Here is a 24,167-nt window from a genome sequence, read left to right as displayed (position 1 = left end):
CAATAACTCTGCATAGCAATGGCTTTAGGAGAGGAGCTGGAACATACTATGCCCAACAGCATGGGGAATAGAAGTAAATCAGAATGTAATCACAGAGGCTGGAATTAGGGTTAAAACACCATTATAGATGCAATGCTGTATGTTTGGAAGCTGACTCTCTAGAAGAGAAACCAGTTTATTCTTCCTAATTCTCTACCACCGAATCCAACTGTAAATTTCAGGCTCCACAGCTTGTGCTTCTCTGCATTGCATGTTTTGAACTGGGTGTCCTCTTGTTTGAAATGCCTTCTTGCAGCTGATGAGCATCTGCTTAGTACTAGACAAACACCACCAGCTTTATTTCCTGTTTGTTTGGTCTCAGATCCCAGCTTGAATTGAGTATTGCAGCTCCTCACTAAAGGAAATGTAAACTATGAAATTTCATGTATTTTTAATTACCTGGAGTTTGCCATTTTAATCTAGTGAATTCCCTTTTTTGATAAAAGGAATGTTACTGTGGAAACCAGATCCAACAGAGAAGGCATCTCCAGCCTGTATATGGACAGATAGGAAATCAATGCAAGAAAAGGGCTTTCAGTCACTGTGCACAGAACATGATGTTAGAATGAAAATTCAGTCCTGAATTCGTAGCTTTTTAAAATGCAGACGAGGTGTCATGCACTGGGGACATTTCTTTGATACTTATATGGACCCCATGACTGTAATCCAAACTTCTCACAATCTTTCATGTGTTTATCCATACAACACTCTTGTGAGATAGGGCAGTGAAGTTATTTTCACTGTACAGATGAGCAAGTGAGGCACAGAGAGACCAACTGACTTGCCCAAGGTCATGCAGGGAATTGAGCTTAAGTCTCCTGAGTCCCAGGGTAGTGCCCCAACCACAGCAATTCTGCAGCTCCAAGGCAGCAAGAAGCCTTAACGAAGGGAATTTATAGTATAAACTTATGGGAAGACAAGTAAACAGTTTGCGGAAGTGCTATTTTTGAAGCAAGCTTCAAACTGAAATATAGAAGCTGTCATTTTCCAGTATTAGTTGGGAACAGGAAATAAAACAAAATGGAAAATAGATCTAAGGCTCTAAATCAAAATGAGGATTTATGTGGGGGCTTGCAAGCGAAAACTAGACATTATATCTCAGAGTATGAGAAATACACATGATTTATCGTAAGATATCTTCCTCAAGCATAGTTCAAGTGGACTTAAATGGGTTTCCAATATATCCACTAAAATACAACCCATCAGCTGTGTGTTTATGAACTGTGTGCCTCTCGTTATTGTAGTTGAGATTTATTGGGTCCATGGGTGTGCACGCACGTGTGTCTTAAGTGTTAAATCTCTTCAAGATTTAGAAGCTCATTGAGCCTTGAACTGATTGAACCAATAAGGCCAAATTCTACCCTGCAGTACACCCTGTGTGTCCCCACTGAAGACAATGAGCATTGCTCCTGTGCCACTGAGGGCAGAATTGGAGCCATAGATTGTCTCGTGGTCAAAATACACAAGATTAGAGAGTATGACATCAGTTATAACCATGGTTTTTGGATAGATGAGGTACTGGTAATTGGATATAGAACTACTAACCTCTAGGCTACTAGATCATATCTGTCTTGGCTCGTAGAAGAGCACCCAACACCTTGAGAAATGGCTCTGAAGTGTACTACCTATTTCAGAATGTATGCCCGTTGGCTCCATCTTCCTCTGTGTTCTGTCTCACACCAAGCATGCTGAATATAACATTAGTGCAAGTAATGCAGCCACAGCAAGGGGCAACTAAAGCTATTAGTACTTCATTCCTAGTACAGAGAAACAGCTCCATTGTATTTTAATGATCTCCTCTAGAGTTGGTTCTAAGGATCAGATACCATAATACCCTTGTTTGCAACAAGAAGTACCTTATTCCAGCAGCAGTCACAATCCAGTTTACTCCAAAGCATGGAGCAAGGTGCTACTCCGTGTGAGCAAAGGATCAAAATCTGACCCTAAAAGACAACTGGTCACTTTGGACTAGATTCTTGAACTGTCACCCTTACTTTACAAGTAGTCCCACTGATTTCAAGGTGCTACTCAACATGAGTAAAGATGGCAAAATATAGCCATTCAGTGCCCCGTGTTTTTTTTTTCCCCAGTCAGATGTCCAGAGTGAAGAGTTCAGAATGATGCCGTCTGGGGTACGGAATAGACATGTCCGCAGCTTGGATGTTCTAATTTGATTGTGCACATGACTGTATCATGAAAGTTTTAGTTACCAAGTGGAAGTCCTGGTATCTAATTTCAGTGATCTGTAATAGATGGTTAGAGTGCTTTAGTGAGATTTTGCAAAAGAATAAACATTCATCTCACAAGTAGAATGAAAAACTAATAGAGCTGTTTTCCATTATATGGAATCTTCCCCTATTATAAGGATTAGAAGTGAATCTGTAAGGATAAATCTCACTTTATCTTAATCTGTTAGTCCACTCTGGTAGCTAAACTGTGTGTCACTATTTGAGATGGGCCTGAGTTGTGAAGTCTGGATTAAGATGAATTTCCCTCTTTTGAGGGTGGTTAGATCTGGTGTTCTGGATCAGCTCATTAGTGAGAGAGAGAAGCACCAGTTCCAAATTTTCCATCCAGACCTGAGTCTAAGTTGCCCCAAAGATTGAAAAGGGTTGTGGGGACAGGTTCAGATCTAATATTCCATTTCAAGCCCCTGTCGTCTTGTAATTTATAAATCTCAAATTTATTGTAATGGAAAAAATAGCTGTTTTAAAGGGTTGACTTTGGAAATATCAGTGGAAGAAACTTGTGTAACTTTTTTTTACGGATTCAATCCTCAGACTTTCTTTAAGGTTCTCTTAGCTAATGAATCTAAATCCCTGTTGGTTTTTCCTGTGTGGTAGGCATCATTATAAAATAGACATTTCCTGAGATAGCTAACTTAATGCAGTATTCCCATTCTAAATAGAGAGAACATGTGGCAACACCCACATTTTCAGGGCATCCATTGTGAGACAATTGTCTCGTTTCTTAATTTAATGGATTAAATACATCAGTACACAATGCACGTGCCCTTATCCAGATGAATGGAATTATTTTACCTATCTCATCAAGTGTAAATACATAAGATTGTCACTGGCAAAGTCTCAGTAATTACAGCATAGTAAAATCCAACCAACAGACCACTTATACTTGCAAATCACTAACCAATGAAAATGTAACCATAACACACACATGGTGCATAGCTAAAACTTGATTTCAAAGTGATTATTTTAGACACCTATTTGCTTATGTATTTTGGATGCCATAATTTCCTTTAATGAATGACACTTACAGTAACTGAAATTAAATGTGGTTGTCTTGTCCTATAAATGTAACAGGCAGAAAGAGGATGTAAAAAACCCCATCGCAAGTAGTTTATTATAGGTAGTTTTTTGATCCACATAGTGGTCTTACTGACAACTCCATATTCTCTCAATCTTAGTATAGTATAATATTTCAATGAGTTCAAGTGGAAAACCAGTCATGGCGGGGGGTTAGTCCTGCCTACAGATAAAGAGAAGCCTAGAGCTTGTTCCAAGCAATCTACATGGTCAAGTAAAAGAGGCCTCTTCCACTTAAGAGCAAATTTTCCCAAGCTCAGAAGCTGATTTTCAAAGAATAAGCTCCCACAACTGGGGCTGAATTTTTATAAGAGCTCAGCTCCCATGTAGGCATCTAATTAAGGGACAGACCTTAATTGCAGCACCCAGCAGCTCCCATTGTGACACTTTGTGGCCAGACTTTCAAAAGAGCTCAGCACTATTTTTTTGACATCTGCCCCGTACTGTAAGGCACCTGGGATTAACTCCACTTCAGTAGCTTTCATCCTATGGCTGTGGGGCTTGGGTTAATTTTGTTATTCCTCTCTCCCACCCAATCCAATATCATTCTTTTCGAATAAATGTCTGTATTTTAGAGACTGTTAACCTGGCCACCTCTCATAGGTATATTACATTGGGAAATAAAAGATTCTTCTCCTCAGAAGGAGTGGATGGAGCAAGTTTCCTAGACACTGCCCACTACTCTCTCCTTGGGGCCTGGACCCCCTCCTCATTTTGAAAGAGAATGAGCAGGAAATCATGTTTACATTTCCTCTCTCTGAGATATTTGGGTTTTTATCCCCCCTGTAGGAATGGATGACTATGGTCCTTTGGGCGCTGAGCACTCTTGTTTGGTGTTGGAGTCAAGGGAAGCCTAGGGCATTTGGTACCTCACAGGAGGTATTTCACCATTTGTAAGATCAGGTCTGAAGTAACTTTTCCAAAGCCACAGAGGGAGTTGGTATTGATCCTTGCATTAAGAGCCATACTTCCTTTACCAGAAGAAATGGAAACTGGCCCACAAGGATGTTCCAATTTTTAGTCAGAATGTTTTGGGGTTTTTAACATCTGAAAGTTTCCTCAAATTAAGAGATGCCAATTCTGGGCCTGAGAAGCAAAGTGCTAGTCTCCTCAGCTCCCATTGACTTAATTGGGAGGTAAGGGCTCTCAGTGTGTCATGGGTCAGTTCCCAGACTGCTGCACTGGGCAATTGGGGTGGGGGGAGGCAAATATAGTGCCCATCTTTAAAAAAGGGAAGAAGAATAATCCAGGGAACTACAGACTGGTCAGCCTCACCTCAGTCCCTGGAAAAATCATGGAGCAGGTCCTCAAGGAATCCATTTTGAAGCACTTGGAGGAGAGGAAGGTGGTCAGGAACAGTCCACATGGATTCACCAAGAATAAGTCATGCCTGGCCAACCTGATTGCCTTCTATGATGAGATAATTGGCTCTGTGGATATGGGGAGAACAGTGGACATAGGTCTTGACTTTAGCAAAGCTTTTGATACTGTCTCCCACAGTATTCTTGCCAGCAAGCTAAAGTATGGATTGGATGAATGGACTATAAGATGGACAGAAAGCTGGCTAGATCATCAGGCTCAACGGGTAGTGATCAATGGCTTGATGTCTAGTTGGCAGCTGGTATCAAGCAGTGCTCTTGGGGTTGGTCCTGGGGCCAGTTTTGTTCAACAAGTTCATTAATGATCTGGACGATGAGATGGTTTGCACCCTTAGCAAGTTTGCAGCTGACACTAAATGACACTAAACTTGGGGGAGAGGTAGATATGCTAGAGGGTGGGGATATGGCACAGAGTGACCTAGACAAATTGCAGGATTGGGCTAAAAGAAATCTGAGGTTCAACAAGAACAAGTACAGAGTCCTACACTTCAGACGGAAGAATCCCATGCTCTGCTACAGGCTGGGGACCGACTGGCCAAGCAGCAGTTCCCCAGAAAAGCACCTGGGGATTACAGTGGATGAGAAGCTGGATATGAGTTAACAGTGTACCCTTGTTGCCAAGAAGGCTAACGGCATATTGGGCTCCATAAGTAGGAGCATTGCCAGCAGACTGAGGGACATGATCATTCCCCTCAATCAGCACTGGTGAGGCCACATCTGGAGTATTGTGTCCAGTTTTGGGCCCCCCACTACAGAAAGGATGTGGACAAATTGGAGAGAGTCCAGCAGAGTGCAATGAAAATGATTAGGGGCCTGAGGCACATGACTTACCACACTAATCAGAGGAGAGGCTGAAGGAACTGCGTTCTTTAGTCTCCAGAAGAGAAGAGTGCTATCAAATCCCCCCTCAGTCTTCAACTACCTGAAAGGGGGTTCCAAAGAAGTTGGAGCTCAGCTGTTCTCAGTGGTGGCAGATGACTGAACAAGGAGAGTTGCAGTGGGGTGAGGTCTAGGTTGGATATTAGGAAAAACTATTTCACTAGGAGGGTGGTGAAGCATTGGAATGGGTTACCTAGGGAGGTGGTGGAATCTCCATCCTTAGAGGTTTTTAAGGCCTGGCTTGACAAAGTCCTGGCTGGGATGATTTAGTTGAGGTTGGTCCTGCTTTGAGCAGGGGGTTGGACTAGATAACCTCCTGAGGTCTCTTCCAACCCTAGTATTCTATGATTCTAGGAATTGGGCCTGCAGTTCAGATAATCAGTCATTCTAAGTGAAACTGATTTAATGATACTACTAAGACTTAAGTACCAACAAGCGAAATGGAGGAGACCCACCAATACAGCATCATTAACTCTGCATTGGTGGGTCTGGTAGTAATGGCAGCTGCCATTACATCTTTTAAGTGTTAGCTCACTCCTGGAGAATGCTGTGTGGTGATAAAACCACATTTGCTGCAGTAACTGCACACAGTGGAGACGATACACATACCAGGGCAGATTTTGACCTTTTGCCACATTTGATACTCTTCCCATTTTTCTTAAATTGTGTTTTCACTGTCTTGATTTTTTTCTCCAATTCTGTTCACAGTAAGGGGATATGTTTATGGCCTCTAAGCATCTCTTAGGGTAAGAGAAGGGTCTGAATTTTTCAACTTCAGATGCAAAGAGTGGTGCTACCCCTACATCTATTTTTATTTATACAATACCTTTATCTCTTACAGCACTTTTCATCAACTGTGCTCAACATGCATTACAAAGGAGGTCAGAACCATTATCCTCATCTTACTGATTGGGGAAACTGAGCAGCAGAGAGGGGCAGTGATTTGCTCAAGCATCAGAGCCAGAAATAAAGCTCAGCTCTTCAGAGTCTTAGTCCAGCCACTGCAGTATACTTCATCTCTCTAGATAGGTAGTTGTATTGTAACAAATTGAGTTACAATGAATCATAATCAGGTTTGTGGCCAATAATTCCACTGTCCAAATTATTTCAATTTGAGCCTGCATCATCACAAATAACTTTATGAAAAGTAATGTTCCTGTTCGGTACGTAATTTCCAAACATCCTTATCTGAGCCGACAATTATGGGGAAGTCAGTATGCTGGGGATACTTAACTCCTATGCATAAAACCCTCAGTGCTTCAATGTTGCAATATAAGGTTAAATTAAAATCTTGTTCCTGATGCATACTACCTGGTTAGATATGAATCATTAGTATAAAAACAACTTTCCCAATTATACTTTAATTGTGAGAATGCAATGAATTTTGTACAGTTATTTTATCTTGGTTTATGTCCGTGCCCTCTCTGTTCCCTAGAGCCATGCACCATTCTCCTTTGAGGCTGTTGCCAATGTTATCTTTGCAGCTGGTAAAGGTGGTGGTCGGTGTATGGAGCTAATGTTTAGCAATGTTCCCAACCCCAAATTGAAGTACAATAGGCGTGTATGTAAAAATGGTGCATCATTCAGATGCTATACTATTTGCTAACAAAGGCAAATAGTATAACATTAGCAAAAATCATCCGTAGTAGTAATGATTTTGTTGCCTGCCAATCCATCATTCTGTAGATGTTGTAGGTGGTTCACATAAACATACCATACTAAAACAGATAAAAATAAAAGGCTAAATTTTCAAAAGATCCTCTTAGCTTGTGCCTGCAAAATTTGTGTATTGCGTAAGTGGGTACTTATTCCTTCCATTAGCTACAGGGTTTGAATACATAAACTGGTATGGGCACAAATTTTGCACATCTCATTTAAGAGGCTTCTGTGAAAATCTGATCCATAAAAAACACATTAAAGCATAAAAATAACATCATTAGTTACCGAAGTGAGTGTTTCTACAGGTGTTTACACTAGCTTAGCTAAATCAGGTTAAAAATCATTTCAACTTAAAATGATGCAATTTCTGTGGGTAGACAAAATCTGAGTGTCCAAAACTTGGCCCTTTCCTGGGGTTTGGAAAGGATAATGTAAAATCAATAATCTGCCATAAACCTTAGCTTCAACTTCCTGTGAACTAGTGTTCCTAGAGTTTTCCCTCTAGGATTTCCTCTCTCCTAGCTCCTTAGTTTCCTCTCCTTAGAAAGGCAGGCTTAGTTACCAGGTGGAGTTTTAGTTTTTATTATTATTATTCTAGTACTGCCTTGGGACCAACTGAGAACAGGGCCCCATTGTGCTAGGCACTGTACAAGCACAGCTAATGAGCTGCAGCTGCCAGCAGAACTCGGCCACTTTCTGTAGGGGTTCTAACATCTGCTGCAAACAAGGTGAATCAACAGACAAACCCTACCACCTTGATACCAGAGGGAATTCACTGCTAAAAACATTAAGAGAAATAAATCATGCAAGTTCTCGGCTCCACTTAGTGGGCAAAGAACAAACAGCACTTTTCAAATTACCAAATTATAAAAAAGGTTTATTAGAAGAATGCAGCTTATCAGCATGTAACAAATAGCTTCTCTTTCTCCCTGTAAGACCATTTTGAAGTTCTGGCAAATCAGGATTGGGTCTATGGAAAGTTAGAGTGAGCTGCTGAATGGAATTACCTGCCATCTTTTGGCTTTCTTCATGGAGCTGACTAAGAAATAGCTTTGAATAGATTTTTTTTTCTGCTGAATAAAGATCATTTAATTAAACCAGTAAAAAATGTAACTATGGCCTTCTCTCCAGCTTCTGTGACACTTGCATGCTTGGCTCTCACACTAACGATAAAAGCAGAGGAACTCTGTTGACTTTGGTGGATTGATTCTAGATTCACACCTTATGACTGAGAACAGAATCTGGCCCAGTATGTCTGTAAAATGCCGTGGGCACTAAATAGCAATAGGTAGGCTTGACTCTAGAGGAGGTTCTGAATATGGCCCAGATCCTGCATGATGCTGATCATCCTCACCTCCCAAACTCTGCAGCGAGAGCTGAGGTTGCACAAAAGTTTCCCAGACATTCTCATGGTCCTTAATAAGAACATCACAGTTTTAAAACTGTGATTTTGTCTGGTGAAATCTCTCTGAACAGTCATCTTGACAGATTAAGGAAATGTCAGGGATTTCCCTACACCCCCTCAGTGTTGTGAACTAGTTACATGCAGTGTTGCCAATTTAGTGATTGTTTGGAAATGTGAATTGAAATTGAAACATATTTAAAAGCATATACAGTGTATCTGATAAAGTATAATAGATTTGAAAAGTATGAACACAGACTAGCTTCCTTATACAGCTGTTGCTCTTATGACCATGTCAGTGCATTCATTTTGGTGATGTTGGCCAACTTAATAATTTCAAATTATGATTTGTAAGCAAAGTCTAAATGAACTCTCCCTGACAGCCAGTGATAGGCTGGGGGGAAAGGCTTCAGGACAAGACTGTATTTACATTCACACCTAATCTACTAGGTATCCAACAAACAGAGCTGTGTTGCCCAAGTGATAGATTTTTGGCTGGGGTTGGGTTACAAATCACTTGAATGGGGTAGAAATGTTGTTCGTTTTTTGTATGAGTAAAGGGCAGTAGAACTGTACTTAGCCTGTGCTGACTGAGAGCATCAAGAGAGGGTGGGGGCAGGTGTTTTGCTTGATGGTCTGCCTGAGTCACAAGTACTATTTGATGTGCCCCTCTCCACTGTTTAAAGACAGCTGATTAGGCTCCATAGATAGTCTTTTGTTCTCTTAAGTGACCACTACAGCTGAAATCACTGAAAATCAGGTCTAACTGCTTAGACCTGCTGTGGGACAGTGCTTCTGTAGAAGAGACAGCCCAGTCTGCACAAGCAGCAAGGTTCCCCCACTGAGAGCTCAGCTGAAATCACTGAGAGCTGGGTGGAACCTCAAGAGACCAACTAGCAGAGGTCACAGTGGCAGATGGCAGCAGAAGGTGATGGCGCAGGGCCATTGGCAACAGAGCAATGGAGTGAACGGTGGCACAACAAACAATAGGGGCCAGAGCGAACAGTGAGCAGCTGGAGGAACGAGCAAGGTGCCTTTTGCCCCCCACCTGGGATGTGAACTCATGTGAAAGCACCTCTGAACTCTGAATCTCCACTGACCAAGGACAACATCAGTGAGTGTTAATGGGGCTGTTAAGAATGTTGGAGACACAACACAGTTCATGTAAACAAACACGGCTGTGGCATCATACTTTCTATTTAAGCAAGAGATGCCACACGCTACAAACTGGAGGCCAATGTTAAGTGCATTGTCACTTGTTCATCCTGAAGTTGAACACTGGTTCTGAACAAGACCAGCAAACGCTCACTATCTTTCTGCAAGAAACTCAACTGACTGGCTAGACGCATTTGGTGCAACAGCAAAAGACTCAACAGTTGAAAAAGTGAAGAATTCTCTCACCACATTCAAAAAATTTGTATACATGGCTGATGAATGCACCAATACAAATGGTCATCAAGTATTAAGTCATTGTGTATGTTATCTTGATGTCAGTGGTAGGCCAGTAGATGCATGTCTAAATCTTCAAGTTATAGAAGACAGATTGGCTGCATCTGTGACAACTCACATCTTAGTTAAATGCTTGTCAATGGGACCCCAAACAGATGGCTGCTTGTGCATTTGATGGAGCTGCAAATTTCTCTGGAAGACATGGTGGAGTACAAGCTTTGCTCAAAGAAAAGTGTAATCCTAATCTCCTATACACACTGCAGAGGCCATCTACTCCAACTAGCACTAGTACAAGCTGCAGACTCTTTAAAAAAACATTAAAAAAGCTATAAATGTCTTCATTATATTCTTTTTTTCAGCAAGAGTCCAAAAAGACTGAATATCTTGGAAAATATAGATCAAATTAGTCCAACCTGGGAAACCCCCTGGCTTTCTCATGAGTGATCCTTGGCTGTTGTCTTAAAATTACTCTAGCCATTATTACTGGCTTTGGAAAGTATCTACCAAGATGGGATGGATCTAAGTAGTGAGGCTGGTGGATTACTTTTTCTACTAAGGTCAGAGAAGACTATTGCCATTGTCTCTTGTAAGTCTACTGTTGTGTCATTAAACAATGCCATCCAGGCATCTGCTACAACAGTAGTAGATCTTTGTCCAGCAATAGAAGCTACATTTGGATCAATCGGAGAGCTATCCATTGAAAAAGTACTGGAAGAAGCAAAGACTTCAGTCCAGAAGTTGACTAATGAAGATATTTATATTGAATCCTTAAGTGAAGAGGACAAGAAGTGTTTGTTAAGAAAACTGAAAATACACAGACTCGATTCTTAAAAATCGACAACAGCGACTTCTAGATTCTACTCAACCTCTATGTAGCTTTTACAGATCTGTGTCTTATAAAACACCTCCAGTTGAGTGGAGTGAGGCACTACCAGAAATGGGGCTGCCGTGTGCTCAGGACAGAACAGAGAATTTGAATACAGAGTGGAATATCCTATGACGAATGAATGAAGATTTGACTTCAACTTCTTTTTTTATCACTAGTGGCTTGACCTGATCTTTATGCTATGTTTCCTGGGCTGAAAGAAGTAGGAATTCATCTCTTGCTACTCCCAGTCACAACAGCTACAGTTGAAGTGTTCTTTTTAATCATTTGAATATAATTTTGTGTTTTGAAAGAAGTTGCCTTCTGCCTGATCATATGAATGAACTAATGAGCATATCAGTTGAAGGAATGGAAGTACCAGACACATGAGAAGCCACCAAAGATTAATGCATTGCATTCAAGAAGTTCATTAACAGAGTTGTGCAAAATTTATACCAAGAAGGATGTAGTGCTTCAGAGAAGGCTTGAGTAGCCAACTTTAATTTGTGTGATTTTAAAATCTAATAATGGTCATGAAACACTTTTTCAGTTTTTTACTATGGTGCCATACAGCCCACCTTCACCCTCCACAGTCTCACCCCCCCCCCCTTAATTTCAATTCTTGGGGAAAACACTGGGGCATGTCCTTCCATAAAATTTCCACTAGGTACATGCTGTAATTTTCACCTGAATAGCTGGCTTCCAGATCTAGCATATTTTGACCTTTTTTGGCATTTCATTAAAGAAAATGTTTGATATGGTTTAATTAAGTGTCCCCTAGTGTGATTTCAGTTCAGCTGTGCCAGATACTCCTCAAAGCAAAGCACCTTCTGTCCAATTAGATAAACACAGTTCCCTCTGTGACTAAGTCTAGTTAAGTGGAAGATAAAGCAGAAGATCAACACCTAGCTTTCAAATACCCCTAATTTCAGTCCCAGAGTTCCCTACGCTCCACAGAGCTTTTGTGTCAATAAAAGTGAGGGGACAATTGTTTACATCAGAAATTAAAGAATCATGAAACTGAGGTTAGAGAGAGTAACTTACACAAAATGGATGAATCCCACAGCATTTTCAAGCTTCCTCCATGAATAATTTTAAAAATAAAACTCATTAAGGAAATTCTGAAATTAGTGCACATGCAGCCATGGATACAGATTGGTAACATACAATAGATTTGTGTTTCTGTGCTACCTTGGAAATCCATAGTCGCATACTGTTAGAGACTCTGCCACACTGGATCAGTGGGAATGATGTTCCCCACCACAATCAGTAGGACTAAGGCGACTAAATACCTTTCAGGATCTGGTCTTAGATGGCTTGAGAGGTGATTGGAGGACTCTCTTTTGTAAGACTAAGATTCCAGGCAGGAAATCAGGCAGCCCCCCAACAACCCCCTTTCAGATGTAAAACTCTAGACACTGCTGTGCCATTAAGAAAGAAGGGACCTGTAATTTTCCACCAGTGCAGCTCCACCTGTGGTAGCAATAATGGAGGCTGTAGTGTAGACAAGGCCCAGGTGTTTCTAATGGGTTCTTGGTAGCCCTTGCTACCCTAGTGTCCACTGTAACCACCTCCTATGGAAGAAGATTAGAGAGAAGAGGTGGCTTTTCCCATGTACAGTTCCTGAGCCCCATGCAGTGTCCTGTGAACTGGAGGGTGGGTGCTACAACAGTGGCTATATGCTCTCCTGCTATAGAGGTGAGATCTGTGTATTGAAGGTCTCTTCCTTTCTCAGTTCCTAAGAACAAATCTGTCCTAACATTGCGTGTTCAGTGCAATATCAATACTCAGTATGTTTTAAAATGTACTTCTGAACAATAGACTAATAAACCAGGATTTCCTCTTAGAATCGCTGTTAATACTTGCAGACTTCTTATGGGTTAAGACTGATCTAGGATGAATTTACCTAGGAAAATGGGACCTGTAATCTTCCATCAGTGTAGCTTCCTGGATGGCATAACAAGGGTAAAATGTTTTTCCCACCCAGTCTCCTAAGAAACTGAAGTGAACACCATGACTCTTGGAAGAAGTGCCATGGCATTTTTAATGACCACGGTGATCAGGATTTTCATGTTATATCTTGTCTAAAGGACAGTGCTTCCACAGAAGTGTCCCCTAGTACTATGCTATAGCATTGATTCAGCTGGAGAAGTGCCATCTGCCCAATCATCAGCTCCATTTTCTAAAGCACTTACAGCAGGTACCTTATTCTTGGGAGGTCTTCCATCCAGGAACTGATTCAAGCCACCTGCCAATGCTGGTTCATAATCATAGAATATCAGGGTTGGAAGGGACCTCAGGAGGTCATCTAGTCCAACCCCCTGCTCAAAGCAGGACCAATCCCCAAGTTTTGCCCCAGATCCCTAAATGGTCACCTCAAGGATTGAACTCACAACCCTGGGTTTAGCAGACCAATGCTCAAACCACTGAGCTATCTCTTCCCCCACATAATGTGAAATCTCAGGTAATCACAGCACATGCTAGAGTAGCACCAAAGTGCCAGATCTTTGCTTTGAGTCTAGTCCAGGGCAGGCTGCAATTACCAGAGACATGCTCGGTCAAGTCATTTGTTTTGCTCTTGTCCCATTCCTCTTCTCATTTCCTTTCTGATCCTTACTGCATATTTTTTATGATTATTCCTGGATATGGCACAGTCACTCACTGTCTTTAAAGACAGTGCACCAGACTCCTAAACAGCTGCTGTTCCCAAGACTCAATATTTTCTCAGCTTCAATCCTGTTCCATTGCTGACACAACCCTGATAAAAGCACTCGGTGGTGGTGGTGGTGGTGATGAGCACTGTGATAGCTGCACAGCAGACATTGGACCCACAGTCCATTTTTTGGCAGTTAATTAGCAGCTCTGCTATACACATACACAAAAGGGAAAGTTTTAATTAAGCTCATAAAGGAAGCTGGAAAAATTGGCCAGGAAAGTAGCTTCTCTGTGCATATAAGTGTAGGGTAAACTTAATTATAGCCAATAGAGAGAGAGTGATGCTAAAACCTAACTCTACTGCAGGAGGTTCAGAAACGGGCTGTGTGACTGTGACCCTAAGACAACCCCAATGCCAGATGGCAAGGGGCTCCTTGGTATGTAACATTAAAACTCAGCTGGCCTGACCAGCTCAGTACAAACCTGCCCCCCCCCCCACCACACACACACTGTTGTCACAATGTTTATTTAAAAGGTGTCTTGTGATATCACTTGAAAACTAATCACACTGGTCACTAATATCTGTGAAATGTATATAATGTTGTATGTGAAACCATGGATGCTCTCTGATATTATGTTTTGGAGTCTGTAAGGGGGCAAAACCTTCTCCCCTCCTCCTCATAGAGAATGGCCAACACCTCTCGAACTTGATCACAAATCAAGCCAGATGTGGCCAAGAACAATGGATTATTCATTTGCACTGGGGGTCACAGAAAGATTGCAACAGTTAACTTGGCATGAGCTCCCTGGTGGACACACAAAGCTGAGCCCCAAGGAGGGCTTCCTGACTTTGATAACAGAGATAAACATTGAGGATATAAAGAACTACTGAAAGCCTTTGGGGCCTCCATCACTTAGGGGACAAATTGGAGAAGCACTCTCTAAGCTCATGAAAAGCAGACCACATTGGCCTGGTTGGCAAGAGTAGCTGGAAACTGAGTATAGGTGCTTGGACAAAGATTGTAACTGGCTGAAATTAAGTTAGTCACTGAAAACATGTTTTGAGTTACTTGTAACCATTCTTGTCTCGTCTCTTCTTATCACTTAAATATCTGTTCTTTAATAGACTTCTTCTTTGTTTTATGACAAAGCCATATCAGTGGCACATATTAAACTGAAGGGTAAAATCCTTATCCAAGCAACCAGGCTGGTGAGTGTACTGGCTCTTTGGAGACGGTGAACTTCTAGGAGGGACTGAGCAGTGCGGAAGGGAGAGGCTTCTGGGAGACTCAGGGCTGGAAGGGTTGTTGGTGTCACCCTGTAAGGAGTAAGTAGGCTGATGGAAGCTAGTGTGGAGCACCCAGGGTTATGGGGCAGGCAGTGACGCAACCCTTAACTGGTCTGTGTGAGTGTCAGTGACACTCTAAGAAAGCAACTTGAATAGAAAAAGATGGGAAGGACTGAGGTCGACCATGAATCCACCCTCTGCAATTCAGTTAAGGCTCTTCAGGGTGGGTGTATCAATGCAGGATGAGGCACTTCATCATACCCTTTGTATTCCAGCACCTCCCCTGTTTTGTAGTCAAATACAACCTGCTCTTTACCTGAGGTAATTAGCTTCAAATACCTTTGTGTCAAAGGTAGGGAAGTTCAAAATCTAATGAAAATAGATATGTCCCCCTGAATCTTTCTAATTCTGCCATGAAATAAACTAGAAACAAACATGAAACTGACGAGTTGTCTTTCATTGTGTGTGCTGAGCAAAATGCAAACTCTGAACACCCCTACTTAGGATGAAAAGTAAATTAGACTTTAGATGCAATTTTAATAATCTAAAATAGTATTTCTGATTATTTGCTAGGGATTGACAATGTACTCCGTACTTAGCAAGCCATAAAAGTGCAGATGGTTTCTGTTCTGACAGAGACTGACACAAAAAAGGCATCTTGCTCTGAGAATCCAGAGTATGGAGCTTGTGGTTTCCTTTTATAGTCTATAAATATTCCATTATATTAACTGACAATAGTTAAGTCACATGAACATTTTTAAGGTTTTTATTTTTGACAGACTCTCTAAGATAATCTTCATTTTGTTTGCCTCTTATTTCTTGAATAAAGCCTGAAGTGGTCAGGTAGTTTTTGAACAACTTGAACCCGGTGAGGCAGAGAGAGGTCTTAGTCTGCAAGGTCTGTTGTGGAGAGCAGTAGGGATAGCAAAGTGGCTTTTTGCTAGTGGGAGTCAAGGCTACTGGGTATGTGAGTGGTGTGATGGTGGTGTACCCTCTGTATTCACTGGAAGTTTCAAGCCCCTTGTGCCCTCAACACTTGCAAGAATTCAGGATAAAAAGGGTTGTGGCCGTGTCTGAGGAGATGTGCTTAAATAAGCTCCCCAGCCTACAATTCTTCATGTTCCCCCTCTGGCCTTACTCCTGCTATTAGACAGGTGTTGTAATGCAACATCTGTGCAGCAGCGCCCTTATTACCGCAGGATGGCATGGTGCTGAACTCTCTAGTCCTGTTTCCTCCTCTGCTTGACTTTACAGGCCCAACACCCCACAGCTGTACTGTGCACAGTACCAGATTTACCATGGCTCTGGGCCCACGGTCCAAAGGGGGCCCGGCCCGCTCTTCTCTGCGCCCCCGTGGGGGCAGACGCTTGGTGCGCTCGCCCACCTCCTGGGTTTTCCAAGAGGTGCAGCCGGGCAGGTTCTGCTGGCAGCCAAGCTCCTCCCCCGCCTCTTCCCCCAGTGTGTTATGTTCCCTCCTCTCCCACTCTCCCTGCTGCCGATCAGCTGTTCACCGGCAGGAGGGAGGGGGAAGAGCGGAGCCTCAGTTTGCTCGCACCTTCGGGGAGGAAGAGAAGAGGTGGGGCAGGGACTTAGGGAAGGGCATATCCCCTCCAGCCCCCTGCTGTGAGCAACCCCAGCACCCCTCCACCCCCTGCCCTGACTCCTGCACCCCCTCACACACACCCTGACCCCCCTCAGACCCCTGCCCTATCCCCTGCCCCCCCCACCCCATGCCCTGACTCCTGAACCCCCCACATCCCCACTCCCATCCTGAGCACCAAACGGGAGCACCTGCACCCCTTGCACCAAACAGGAGCTGCCTCAGGTAAGCGCTCCACACCCCAACCTCCTGCCCCAACCCTGAGCCCCCTAGCTCCTGGCCAGACCCTGCACCCCAATGTTTTTTTTTATAGTATTTGGAAAGATAATTAAGTGGTCCATTGAGACCCTCTGTTCTTGTAATCTAACTTATTTTTCCACACACCACTTTAAAAATCACAATCGAGGTACCTCACTTTATTTTCACTTACTTGCTATTACTTATAGGAGGAGGATGAATGAAAAACAGGGGTGGAGGGAGATAAGTGTTTTTTTTTTTTTCTTGGCTGGGTCCCAAGTAGGGGCCCCAAAAATGAAGCTGAACACAGGGCCAGGGGTCCTTACTAACTCTAAATCCACCACTGGCTGTCACATCACCTAGGCTGGGGATACTGTGTCAGCTGATCCCCATAGTCTCCAACCTACCTGGGCAGTATAGCAGACATGGCCCTGCCCACTAGCTCCTCTCCACTCCCTAGCCCACCCACCCCTTGCTTCCCACAGCTTAAGGCTTAGCCCTCTCATTTTTAAAAAAGATTCCCCCCCCCCCCTCAGGCTTTTGTGGCAGCCCTGTTGCCAGGCATCCAATTTTAGACTGGAAACTCCAGTAGAAAATGGGACCCGAGTGTCCGCTTAGCAGTGCTGACTGGAAACTAAAAGTCCGGTTGGAGGAGTAACTGTATTAGCCTCCACTCCTCCCACTCCCAACACCCACCCCAGGGGGCTGGAAGAGAACTCGCCTTGCTGCTTGATGTCACGGAGTGTGGGGGAGTCAGGGTCCTGCACCCCCCACTTCCTGTGATTCACCGTGACTCTCAGCCAGCCAGTAAAACAGAAGGTTTATTAGACGACAGGAACACAGTCAAAACAGAGCTTGTAGGTATGGAAAACAGGACCCCCCAGTCAGGTCCATCTTGTGGGGTAGCGAGCCCAGACACCAGGGCTGGAACTCCCTCCGTTTCCCCAGCCAGCTCCAAACTGCAACCCCCTCCAGCTTCTCCTCTGTCCTTTTGTCTCTTTCCCGGGCCAGGAGGCCACCTGATCTTTTTGTTCTCCAACACCTTCAGTTGGCACCTTGCCGGGGAGGGGCCCAGGCCATCAGTTGCCAGGAGACAGGGTGTCAGCCATTCTCTGTGCAGACAGCATCACACCTGCCTAGGGCTCTGCAACAATCACACACCCTTATCCCACCACCTAGATACTTAAGAAATGCATAGGGGAAACTGAGGCTCCCACACAGTATTCAGAGAAAACATTCAGAACATTCCCACTTTGTCACACTGGAGGAAGGGCAGCTCAGTGCAGAGAGAGACACCAGAAAATGGGCTAGAACCAGGGAGAAGGTGGCCGCTCTATGTGGGCAGGGGCCGGGGGGAGGGGGAGAAATCCTGTTTACCCCCTCCCCTCCCCTCCCCAGCCCTGCCATGCTTGCAGTTTACCCCGGCCCCTCCCTTGCTCCAGGAACCAACCCTAGCTCCTGCCCCACTGTGCTTTTGCCCCCAGCCCCTTTTACAATAATTACCCAGGGGGCCCACAAAAAGTTAATCCGGCCCTGACTGTGCAGGATCAAGTTGATTGGTACATAATACCACACATGGCAAGCCATTGTTTACACGTATACATGGTTTTACTTTGCATGACAGAAACATTTCAACTTCTTGTATTGTTCTCTGCTTCTAACTGTCCACTCAGCAGCACAATAATGCTAGAAATCCTAACCATCAATACATTTGTTGTGTTGTGGTGCATTTCCATATATGTAATATGAAAGTGTGTGTTTTATATTTCTCAATATTCCTGTATAGGAAAATGAATTAATAAGCTGATTGCTGGGTTTTGCTAGCATGTTTTTTTTACAGCCTCATAAATTATTCTGTACTTTCCATACTCCTCTCTGTAAGACAGAAGAAAGCTTGCTCTGCTCTGAACTCTTCTAGTCATCTCTCATAGACTTGATGCATGTTCATTATTTATTTTCTACCAGAATGCAATGCTCCCCAGGCTAAATAACATAGTTTCTTTGGGCTAAGTGGTTAACAATTTCCAGGGAGAGGGGAATGAACACAATGGTGTGGGGTTATCCGCTCTTTCGGACATGTATAAACAAGGTTTTAAATACTACAAATGGATATAAATATATCGTGTGCTGGTGCAGTTTCAGACTTGACCTCTGCTGTGTTCCCCTTTCCCCAGAACATCTGAAATAATACAGTGAGCGTAACTAAACCTCACAAATAGTGCCAGTGGATTTTTCATCCTTTTTGCCATTCTGGTGCCTGGTTCATCCTGCAAAATCGTTTTAGGAGCTTTGCATCCGTGTAGGTGTCTGGCTGTTAGAGAGGTTATTTTATTAAGGTGCATATCAGATAGGCTGCTGTAAAGTTTCCTGACGCTCTCCGAGGTAATACTGTTCCAAAGTACCCCTGCAGCCTAATGACTGATGGCCACCTTCCTCATTTATCTCTCGCCAGAATTATTCCTCGGTGACTCCTTACTGCCATTTGTTGTAGACAAAGCCTTGTACTTGTAAGCAGATACAACGGAGCAAAGTTCCATCACTCATCATCCAGGGTGCAGAGTGCATGATGTCACCCACCCCCTGCCAAAGTCTCAGCCATTTAACAATCAGCTGGTAAGATGATAGCATTTTCATTAATTGATCTGAAGTAGCTAAATATGAGGATATTTTTGGGGGGGATTTAACAGTTGCTTTGCCCCCATCTTCCTGAATACGCAGGGAACAAAGAAAGCTACCCATTTTGTCCTGAAATAGCAACAGCTTTATTTCAGTTCTCTTCCTCTGGTCTCTGCAGGGCGTTACCGCTCACAAGTCCATGGGAGTTGGGTGCCTAACTCATCTTTGTGCGTTTCTTTGAAAATCTGCCCCTAAATCTTCACCACAGCTCTTTGAGGTAGCTAACAAGGTAAAAGAATGACCTTCATTTTGTTTTCCATGGCGATCTAGGGGACAAAGAGGTTAAGTAATTTGTCCAGTCACACAGCTAATCAGTAGCAGAGCGTGAACTAGAACTTGGGAGCTCTCAGCCCAAGCTTTTGTCCCCCAGATCCCACTGTCTATCAGCTGGTGGATGCAGCGTCCAACTTTGGCCCTGATTCAGAAAACCTCTTAGCGAATGCTTAGTGTTAATCATGTGAGTCAGTCCTGTTAAAATCAATGGGACTACTAACGGGGTTCAGTGCTTTGGTTAGATTAGGCTCTAAATTATGGCATTGCTTGCCTCCTGGTGACAGCTGATGTCTGAATGCTGATTTCATATTGCAGTTTTATGTCCTTTCTGAGTTCTTTAAGCAGTGGGGCTGAGATCACCAATCAAAACATATCTTTTTGTGATTTTAATTATAATTTTCATGTCACAGTGGAACCAGATCTCTTGTGAAAATTAAATCTGTGACTTTAATCGTAAAAGTAATGTGATCCTGGAACGTTTAAGTCATTGTCTATTATTTTACCTAACAAGTGCTTTTTTAACAATTATATTTTTTTTGTCAAATGCGCTTATTTTCCTCACCCTTTTTTCTTTTCTTTTTTCAGTGGCCTAAATATGCATTCAGACAAGTTCATTTCCAGTCTCATCCCATCTATGTGTGCAGAGAATGCACAGGTATGGATATTTCAGCAGGGCTCGCCTTTCCCTTTCTCTAATAAACCTGATTGTTCTACCTCCGCTAAGGGAATATCTGATCCTTGCTCTAAGGACCACAGCCAAGATTTTCAAAGGGGCTAGAGGTTTTGAGTGTCTCAATTTTTGGGTACCCACTGAGACACTATAAAGGGGTTTGATTTCCAGAAAGTGCTGAGCACTCACCCTCTGAAAATCAGGCCCCTTTAAAGTGTCTCCAGCTGGGTATCCAAAATCACTAGTCATTTTGAAAATCTTGGTCCAAGTTCCTGATCTCGATAGCAGTTCTCAAAGTCTGAAGACCTAGTTCTCCCATGGCCTGCACCTTATGCAGTCACTTGCATCAGTGCAAAGTAAGTGTGAAACACTCATTCTACATCTTCTTTCAGCACAAGGTGCAGAACAACAGAGAATCAGGCCCAGAATGTCTCTTCTCCTTTGTGATCCTAGAATGATTGGCTGGCATGCCCTTCAGAGACTGCACACTTTGGGCTAATTTCAAAGAGCTCAGACATGGTGACGTAAATTACACATTGGCAAATTGCTAAATGGAACCTTGCTGGTGTAATTTGCTCACTAAGGGGAGATTGACACTGCTGCAATTGATGCAGTGGGGATCGATTTAGTGGGTCTAGTGAAGACCCGCTAAATCGACAGCAGAGCGCTCTCCATTCGCCTCTCCGAGAAGAGTAAGGTAAGTTCCCTGGAGAGCATCTCCTGTCAATGCAGCGCAGTTAAGACACCAGGGTAAGTCGACCTAGGCTACATCAACTCCAGCTACGTTATTCACCTAGTGGAAGTGAAAACAACCCCTAAGAGTAAAATCCTAGTGCTACTGAAGTCCAGTAGCAAAACTGCCATTTGTGACACTATGCCACATATTCTTCATAGAGCTATTATTGTGATATGATTATTGCATAACTATGATGTACTTTTTGCAAGATAGGTCATGTGAGATATCATTGAAAAGGTTATGATTTACTGAATATGATTATCCTATTTGTATGCATGTATCATTTTGGTATCTGAAGTTAGGAATATTGTCTGTGCATCTATTACAAATGTGTTTACACCTGGGGAACACCCACTAGGCAGAATGCAATCAGTCTAGATGGCTGCCTGGGTCAGGCCTTTAGGGAGAACAATGGGTCTTGGAAGAAGCTAATCTTCCACCGGGGAGCCTTCCTGAGGATACTGCAAACAGCCTCCGGGTCATGGCTGCTATGACCATATGGGGAAATGTGACCAAGTCATCTGGTACTGGACTCCATCTTGGAATACCAGTGTTTTTCCGGACGTGGGAACCAAGCTTGGAGACAAAGGATTCCCGTCATAAGCAAAAGCGATTTAAGGCAGGGGAGTGATATCATCGGGGTTTTTCACTGACTCCCCGCCCAAAGGAGACTCTTGGAAACACCTGAGGAACAAGGACTGAATTGGTGGAGAAGTGTTGGACCCAGGCTAGAGGGATTTCTAGCCTGTGAAAGAAATACCTGGGGTTTTTAAGCTGCAAGCAAGGGCAGCTGGCCCCTTAAAAATCCCTGCAAGCAGCTTAAATCATCATTTAGGGTGAGAAGTTGCTGTTCATATCCAATCTCTTTAGTATATTAAGATTAGATTGCATTTTTGTTTATTTCCTAGGTAATCTGCTTTGATCTGTTAGATTTTAAGTGATTATAAGGGATAGTAATCTTTTGTAGTTCATAAACTTATTTTTGCTTTGTCTAAAACCAGTGTGTGGGAGTCATAACTGGGGGCAGAAAGCTGTATATATTCCCCTCCACGTTGAGGGAGTGAGTGAATTTCATGAGCTTATGCTGTGCAGTCTTCTGTGCAGTGCAAGATGGTATAATTTTGGGTTTACACTCCAGAGGGGGGTGCATGCCTTAGGAACTGGGAGGTGCCTTAGCCGATCCTTCCCAGGCAGAGCTGATCTCAGCATCTGTGTGTAGCTGCAGCTGGGTGTGTCCCTACCTGTATGTGTGCTGGAGGGACTTAAGGGCTTGTCACAGCAGTTCAGTGTAAAGGAAGCCCTGTTAGGTGGGCTTAGTGGTACCTCAGTTCCAGGTGGCACCCTGGGGGAACCTGTCACACCATTGACTTCAGGGAGGCCAGGATTTCACCCTGAGAGCTAAATTCTAACTTTACATCTGCTCCTGGCCCTTTAGGCCCAAAATCTGCACAGGGCGTAGTTAGCAGAATTTGGCCAGAACTCATTACAAGGTAGCCATTAGTGTTTAAGGTGGGGGCACTTCTCAGCTGAAACTTTCCATACCTTCTTTGCTTTTTTTCTTTCTTTCTGAGGTTACCTTCTCTTCCAGCCTCACAGCTTCTAAATTACACCAATTTAGACCCACTTTCCTCAGTATAATTAACACCATTTTACATCTACTCAGAATGTTGTCCTTTGTCTTTGTGTAACTGAAACCTAAGGATTGATATAAAAATAACAAATATGAACAAGGACACTTGACCCAAGGTCCTTAATATAGATTTCCCAGTATGATCCCATATCATGCAATGCAAATAGGATATGACTGGATTTAATTACTGTACTGGATTGCATTCCTTTCTACATGTAATTAAAATCAGATTAAAATAAGTGCTTTACATTTGTTTAAATGAATTTAATAATCAAATGTTTATAACCAAAATAAAGCAACTCCATTAAAATGGAGAAAAATCTTTCAAGCCAAAAGCTTTTGCCTCTGTGTAATGTTTTTCAAATAGGTTTTTGTTAACATCTGATCTTTATTTCATACAACTTTTATCTTTCATCACCGAGTCCTTGGAGAATGTTCTCTGGAGCTTTTCATAAGACAAATTGAAGTAGCAAGAGTGTGCAGCATTGAGTGCATGATTTTGCAGGCTGTTCTTCAGGAATAAATCCATCCAGAATCTTGATATTTCAATCTTCCTGTCCAAAAACATCAAGCTTTATCTACATTGTCTTGTGGGTTTTACTGCAATTTTATTACACATGAATGATTTAAAAGATAAGTTTTTTACAGGCTTCTATCCCACTGGAGCTATGTCCATATTAGAGATTGGCCTGGATCCAAACCCTCTAATCTTTGAGGAAGGCTGCGTCTGAATCCAGAATTTCAAGATTGAGTTTCTTTGTAATGACTGAAGTCCCAAATTTTGGAGAAGTTTGGATCTTTAATCTTTAATGATGATGTGTAGTGTACCATAGTTGAATGCGCATATCTCTAAATAAAATATACGGAACAATATATATTTCAGGATTTAGCTATGAGTAACTGCCATAATAGTGAAATATTTGTCCTTGTCTACACTGATTGTAAAATTGTGATGGCATCATGAGTTACCTCAATTGTTAAAACTGTTTAAACACAATAAAATTTCAATGTAGAAAAGGACTTCAAATTAATACACTAACTCTGTTGTGAGCTGGGATTTGTTGCAAAGCTTTGCAATGAAGTGCTGCTAGAAATGTACACTAATTTTGTTTTAAAATACCTGTTTCAGTTCTGAAGTTCTCTGCCATAGGACGTATACTGTATACAAAGCACAACCAGTTCTGATTTAGCAAAAAAATCAACCATTTTAATGACTCAATAATATTAAGCTGAAGACCTGGAGGAGACTTTAAAATGACTCCTTAAGATAGGATTGCCTATTAGCAATAGACTTAGTGCAGGTTTCACTGTCTGTATATCGGGCCTAATTCCCCTCTTGTTAATTTCATGACTGTGTGACTGCATTGACTTCAGTGAAGTAATTCCTAATTTATATCCGTGTGCCTG

At 42.7% G+C, this 24,167-nt stretch overlaps 1 long non-coding RNA gene across 1 annotated transcript in view; it reads left to right on the top strand.

Annotated features, from left to right (window-relative positions):
* LOC311526147 overlaps positions 1-22,916 on the top strand; it is a 54,511-nt gene extending 31,595 nt beyond the window's left edge. Inside the window, exons 3-5 of the long non-coding RNA XR_014712956.1 lie at positions 19,228-19,388; positions 19,570-19,680; positions 20,310-22,916. This is a non-coding gene — a long non-coding RNA (uncharacterized lncRNA). The remainder of the gene's footprint in view (positions 1-19,227; positions 19,389-19,569; positions 19,681-20,309) is intronic.
* Positions 22,917-24,167: the final 1,251 nt, after the last annotated feature.

Source organism: Lepidochelys olivacea (assembly GCF_965140295.1).
Source record: "Lepidochelys olivacea isolate rLepOli2 genome assembly, chromosome: 9".
Taxonomy (NCBI): domain Eukaryota; kingdom Metazoa; phylum Chordata; order Testudines; family Cheloniidae; genus Lepidochelys; species Lepidochelys olivacea.
The sequence above is the reverse complement of the archived record's forward strand: the minus strand, read 5'-3'. Positions and strand labels throughout refer to the sequence as shown.